The 6,000-nt window shown below is 47.7% G+C and overlaps 1 long non-coding RNA gene across 1 annotated transcript; it reads right to left on the bottom strand.

Annotated features, from left to right (window-relative positions):
* Window positions 1-922: 922 nt before the first annotated feature.
* Window positions 923-5,545, bottom strand: LOC127015806 (uncharacterized). The gene is made up of 3 exons (XR_007766384.1): window positions 5,324-5,545; window positions 5,132-5,234; window positions 923-1,039 (listed from the first exon to the last, which is right to left on the bottom strand). It is a non-coding gene; the product is annotated as an uncharacterized LOC127015806 (long non-coding RNA).
* Between the last annotated feature and the right edge of the window lie 455 nt (window positions 5,546-6,000).

Here is a 6,000-nt window from a genome sequence, read left to right as displayed (position 1 = left end):
GCATCACTACTTACTCTTGTGCCATTAATGTATTTTTAACGCTTGCCAGGTTCTTTGAAGAAACGAGGCCAGCATGGCCACAACTAGCTAGCTCACTGTTCTGTTAACATGCATGCCTCTGCCCAAACACTCGAGCTACTGCACCCCAAACTTGGGAGTGCTTTCCCTCAAAACCACACCAGAAGCAGCAGTAGGTCCCACTGAACTATCTGAGCCAACTCCAAGGGTATTGGTAGACACCATCGCCTTCAGACCCAAACCAGAACTACCCCGTGCCATTGAAAGTCTCCAGCACTCCTACTGGCCTCCCAGCAAGTGCCCTGGTATCAAACACCACTCTGGACTTTGATGGCTTGTGGGTGGATGAATGTGACTGGCAACACTCCTTGAGATCTAGCTGATAGCTTCTAGCGATGACATCATGAAGGAACAAGGAGAAGGTTAGTCTTTGTTAGCAAAGACTCAACTGGATGGAATGCCATCATCTCCTGCAGAACAACTGCGCTTTTTCTTTTTTAACAGAACACTTGCATATTTCTTCGGCGAATCAATCTTTGAAAGGTTTTGCTTTCTGGACTTGTTTTTACTTTCCCAGTGCTCCCTGTGAGGAAGTGGTCAAAGCTGGCACGATGTCGCATTAAGGTTTAAGGGCAACTATCAGAACACGTAATACCAGTATCTGAGATGGAATACAAATAATTTTGAAGACACTCAAGCAGGATATATATGTATTTCAAACTGACACCGATGATGGATAAGCGTAGCAAATGGCAAAATCACCTGGCTTACCATGCCGAATGTAGGCAGAAGTCAATCCCAAATGGGCCTTCATACGGGGTGTCTCTGAGTGTTAGCATTAACGTAAATGCTTTACCTTCTGCACGTATAGAGGTGCGGTCCCTTGATGAACGGGGCTGCTGTAACTCTAAGCAGTTCTTCCAGGCTAGCACCGCTCTTGTTAAATTCTGAATCTGTCTGGATTTTCTTTACTTTCTTTACTCACGAGGCCACACCGATTGAGATGCTCACAGGAAACTCGCTGTAATGGAGACAGACAGATATTAAAAAAATGTAATTTCAAGTAAATGCCTCAGCTGCATAAAAACAATTTTTAATCATTCTTTTCCACGTGTAATTTACGGTTATTAAAACTGAGTGTTTTAGACAAACCGTAAAATATATATCACAGAAAACAGTACTTCTCTGAACGTGGGGACATTTGTGTTCTTTTCATTCCTTCTCCCTCTGACTTGGTCAGCAGTAACTGCATAATTGCTGAACTACTTCAATTTTATTATTTCCGTTTAAAATAATTAATGATGGTCTAATTTTAGTTTACCTTGTCTCCCATTTCAGATGGGTCTTCCTTTTTTTTTTTGAGACAATGCTATGCATCAAGGAGTGATGCAAGGAGCGATCAGTGAGCCAGTCCTTTTGGTACGTGTGTTGAAGGAATACAATCCTTTGGGGTTCACAATTCCCGGAATGATAGGAATAAAAACATTGCAGCCCATACAGAAGCTGCAACAACCGCAAAACTGTCTGCATCAAAGATAACCAATGAATTCACTCATTCTATAACCAGTGAGAACGGCACAATTTGGTTTCTGGATTAATTTCACTGCTCGTTTGGATAACCATCTCATCTGGAGATGTATAACTTCTGTGCTCCTCCTATGTTCCTCCTGCTGTGACAAATATTAAAACTAGACATATTCAGTCTTGACGGGAAGAGACAAAAACGTGGTGAGTGTGGTTTTAGCCTGACAGCATTCACCCTTTTTAAAAGGCAGTCGCTCTTTAGCACTTACAGGAGCTCAACTGAAGCAGCCGTGTTCACAAAAAGAGGAAAATTGATACTGAAACTGCTAGAGTGAGACAATGGGCAAAGGCAGCCCGGTGGCAGTTGTAGCAGTCCTGAGTTTGGGTTAAAAATTCAAGAAGTTTTCACAAAAACAAATACAGAGAGAAAATACGTTCACCCTTTCCCGAAAAGAAAACTGTTTCAGCGATTCAGAAGGGCCATTTCAGTGCATTTACAATAAAAGTTATCAAAGTTAAAAGCTAGATTATTTAATCTTTGCACATCAAGAATGAGACATCTTTTTCCACCCTTTTTTCTCTCCAGCCCTCAGGTGATCATTTCAGAAGTTCTGATCGTCGTTCAGGAGCTCCTAGCGTGAAAAAATACCAAAGGAATAAGAGCTGAGTGTGAAGGGAGCGTGTGTAGGACTGCTGGATGGCATGGCACAGAGCACTGGTGGGCTGAAGTAGCTGACCCGTGTACCAGCTGGGAGGGAGAGGGTGCAGATGTGAAATCAAGGCAGACGGGCAGGTGGAGGCAAAAGTCAGACTTACGGGGTGTGAAAATATGCGTGTTAGGTGCGTGTGCGTGTGTTGGAGGGCTTACTAAAACTCAAACCAGGAATAACTTTTTTCAGTTCCTGTACTAGTTATAATCGCAAACAGAACTCAATATCCCTGCTTCCTGACTTTGATGATGGTAGTGCTTCCAGCAGTTATAAACGAAACTGAAAGCAGATCCGTACAGATACTTACACCACAGCATAGGTTTAAAAATGTGAGTTGTCTCATAGAACTTTTGAAAGAATCTGGCACACACGAGACAGTTCCTGAAAGCATTCACTGAATTCAAACCTCGGGTTTTCCCACCATTCATACGGAGTGTTTGGTGGACTGAGCAATAACCGGAAGGGAATTGAATAAATACCGAAGTTGAAGTCGCAGATCAAAGGGATAACGAAGGATTATTATTTTTCTCAAGACTTCCTGCAGCTTTATGCTAGCAACAAACCCAAACGTCCAAAGTTAATCAACCTCTCAGACTCACAAAAGGAAACGTATTTGTTAGGTATTACTTCCCCGATTAGGGCTTATACTGACTTTCCATTGCTATGTGATCCATTACCTAAGAACCCTAAGAACAGGAAACATAGCTTTGGGTCACGCACCCGTATGGAAACTGGGATACAAAAAAAAATTATCTTAATTATTTACTCTTTCATTATAAGCCCACCGTGACGACGATCATGGTATCTACAAGAATGTTTCACTTTGGGTTTCTAAAATAGAAAGCGCTGTTATGCAACCTGGAGAAGTTTCACGCCTTCCCAAGGCGTTATGTCGTTCAAACCGTCACAAGATTGATAGCTGACTTCTGTTAGCAGCTTTTGCCCATGACAAAAACGAAGCTTATAAGCCCAGTGAGTCTAAAGCTAAGGTTCTCTAAGGACCACCAGTGCTTTTATTGCTGTTGCACTCACTAAAGGCTCAGACTAGTAAGGGTGGTAGGGAGAGCAGGTATAAACTGTGTGTTACAAAAATGGAGGAAAATGACTTGCTCTACGCTGCAAGATTAGAAGGAGCAACTCTTTGATCAGAACAGAGGTCACCATCATAAAAGAAACTGAACAAACAGTCTCAGATACGCCATGCCGCCTGTGCCAACAAAAGTAGAGTTTTGTAACTACTCCCATCTGATTCAGGGCTTGAGAATACAACGCAGAGTGATAAAATAATATGGTTGCTTTCATCAGCAAGAAACTGGACCGGATGGCTCAAAATACCCTTTCCAAGCCTAACAAACGGATCCTCAAAGTAAGGCGCCAATGTTGTAGCCCAGTATTAAAACGCAGATTTGTAACACAATCGAACCGAGCATTACTGCAGCCCCGCCTGGTCTAGATCAGGTCAGCGGCGGACCGGCCCTTCGGATGCCATTTCCCAACCTTACGCTGCCCCGGAAGGGGACAGAGAGGGCAACTCCTTGCTAACAGCTCAAAGGGTAAAATCCAGTCCTGCAACCGCCCTTCCTGAATCCACGCGGGGGAACTGGGTGCATTCGGACAACCTGTTCCTCCGCCGGGCTGCTCGTACAGCCAAAGAAATCTAAGCCGCGTTTTGTTTAAAGAAGTCAGTCACCTCTTGGATCAAACGATGAAGACTAGGTCACTTTTCCAGGCTTATCGCTGGAAAAAAGTGACATCCTTTTCACGCGCACACCATGCATCTCAGGTGGTAAGGCTGAGGTTACCTACGTTCACTTGCAATTCTGTTTTCTGCTTGTTGTGACTACAAGTAACAAATGCTTGATGTGTGCTTGCATCTCGATATAAATCAGTAAAAATCAATGCATTTGCCGCGAGAGGACAGAATCGCTATTCTCACTGATCTGCCGTCACCTATCTTGCACTGTGTTGTTTCAGAGATTTTTGTGCAGTCACAGCAGGAAGTAGTAGGTAGGTGGCTGGAACGTTCAGTTTATTCCTCCTGGATCACATCAAACTGTCATCTACAGAGGTATTTATAAATGCATTGTTCAGTTTAGACCTCGTCCCTGAAGATTAGAGGTTAAGAACAACAGTTGTAGCCGGATCACTTAGAAATAATATAACTTAACAGTGGTGCTGTTACCACTAACGCAGTCCTTTTATTAAGAACATATAGAGGCATGTAACAAGAGGTAGGTTTTGGCGGGATGTAAGGAACATGAAGATTTTGGGGGAAACGGTGCAGTCTTGCTTTCGTGATGAGCGTCAGCTCTTTGAGAATTTTTGTTAGAAGCAATGTTTCATTTCAGAGGTGCTGCAGACACGACTGGTGCTTTCCAACGTTATCCAAGTAAGACAAAAGACAACACTTAAGAGTAAAGTAATCAAGTAACAAAGGGCTCTTTACATTTCTGTAAAATGTAACTGGAATAGACACGATTGGCTTGAAACACCAATTCCAAAACATCCGTGGCGTACCAGCGCATTAGACCCATTCCCAATCTTTACAATCGTGTGTTTCTGCGGTTAAAAACATGTTCCTTGTTGATTTCCATCCGGTCTAAAAGGAAAAAAAAAAAGCCCGTTCCTTCAGTGAGCATGCATTGACTGCCTATATTTAACTGCCACAAGACTTTTTGTTACCGCAGGACCTGACCTGCCTCAGTGGAGGCAACAGTGTTTTTCCAGACAAAACCCCAGTTATTAATGTCCCAAGCACATGTTAAGGATGAAAGTCCGGGGTGGGGGGCCCGAGGGAGGAAACAGGATATAGCGACAGAGTTAAAGGATGTAATTAAAGCGTACGGTCAAAGTGACACAGGCATCTCGGTATTTCCTACTTTTTTAGTGGTGCTCCACCAACTTTCTTGTAAAACGGGGCTTAGCAGGTGGCCTTTAAACGTGCAGCGCCCGGTGCGTACGCGCTGCGCGAAGGACCGTGACCTGTAAGTGGGAACACGTGTATTGCGGCTTCACGACGGCGTCGAGCCGAGGCCTCAGCCGCGTGTTCGCTGCTTCCCGAGGAGGTTTACCGCGTACTGCGCCCACTCCCACGCACGCATCGAGGCCGGCACGGCCGAACGGGCGGAACTCCTCCGCAGAGAGCGGTGCTCGACACGGCCCAGTCTCCCCGCTCTCCTGCCCTTGAGTGGGGCTCAACGTTAGGCGACAGCCGCGACAGCGGCCTGGCCGCCGCTTCCCTCCGGCTGCACCTGCCCTGCTCCAAACCACCTCCTCTCTTCGCCGGCGGTCTCTTCCCCTCGCTCTTCCCGCTCGGCGGCGGCGGCGGCAGCCCCGGGGCCGCCTTCACCAACCGCCGCCGCGGGGGCGGAACGAAGCCGGCGGCGGAGAGGAGAGGAGAGGAGGGAAGCGGCCCTCACGGCGCCGCCGCGGCGGGTGATGACGTCGGCGGCACTTCCGGCGCCGGGGCGGTGACTGAGGCACGCACGGAAGGGGTCGCCGCCAGGAGGGTGCCGCGACGGAGCGGGCGCGGGGAGGGGCGGGGGAGCGCGGCGCGGGGCCGAGCCGAGGCCGCGTGAGCCGGGCGGCGGCGGCGGCGGAGGAGGAGGGGGGCGGCGGCGGCGGCGGGCGCGGGGCGGCGGCGGCGGGAGCGGCGCCCGCCGGTGCTGCTGCTGCTGAAGGCGGCGGCGACAAGTATCGCGAGAGGTGGCGCGGCGCCGGCGCTAGAGGTGACCGAGACCGCGGCGGC

This window comes from Gymnogyps californianus, chromosome 4, assembly GCF_018139145.2.
Source record: "Gymnogyps californianus isolate 813 chromosome 4, ASM1813914v2, whole genome shotgun sequence".
Lineage (NCBI taxonomy): Eukaryota > Metazoa > Chordata > Aves > Accipitriformes > Cathartidae > Gymnogyps > Gymnogyps californianus.
The sequence above is the reverse complement of the archived record's forward strand: the minus strand, read 5'-3'. Positions and strand labels throughout refer to the sequence as shown.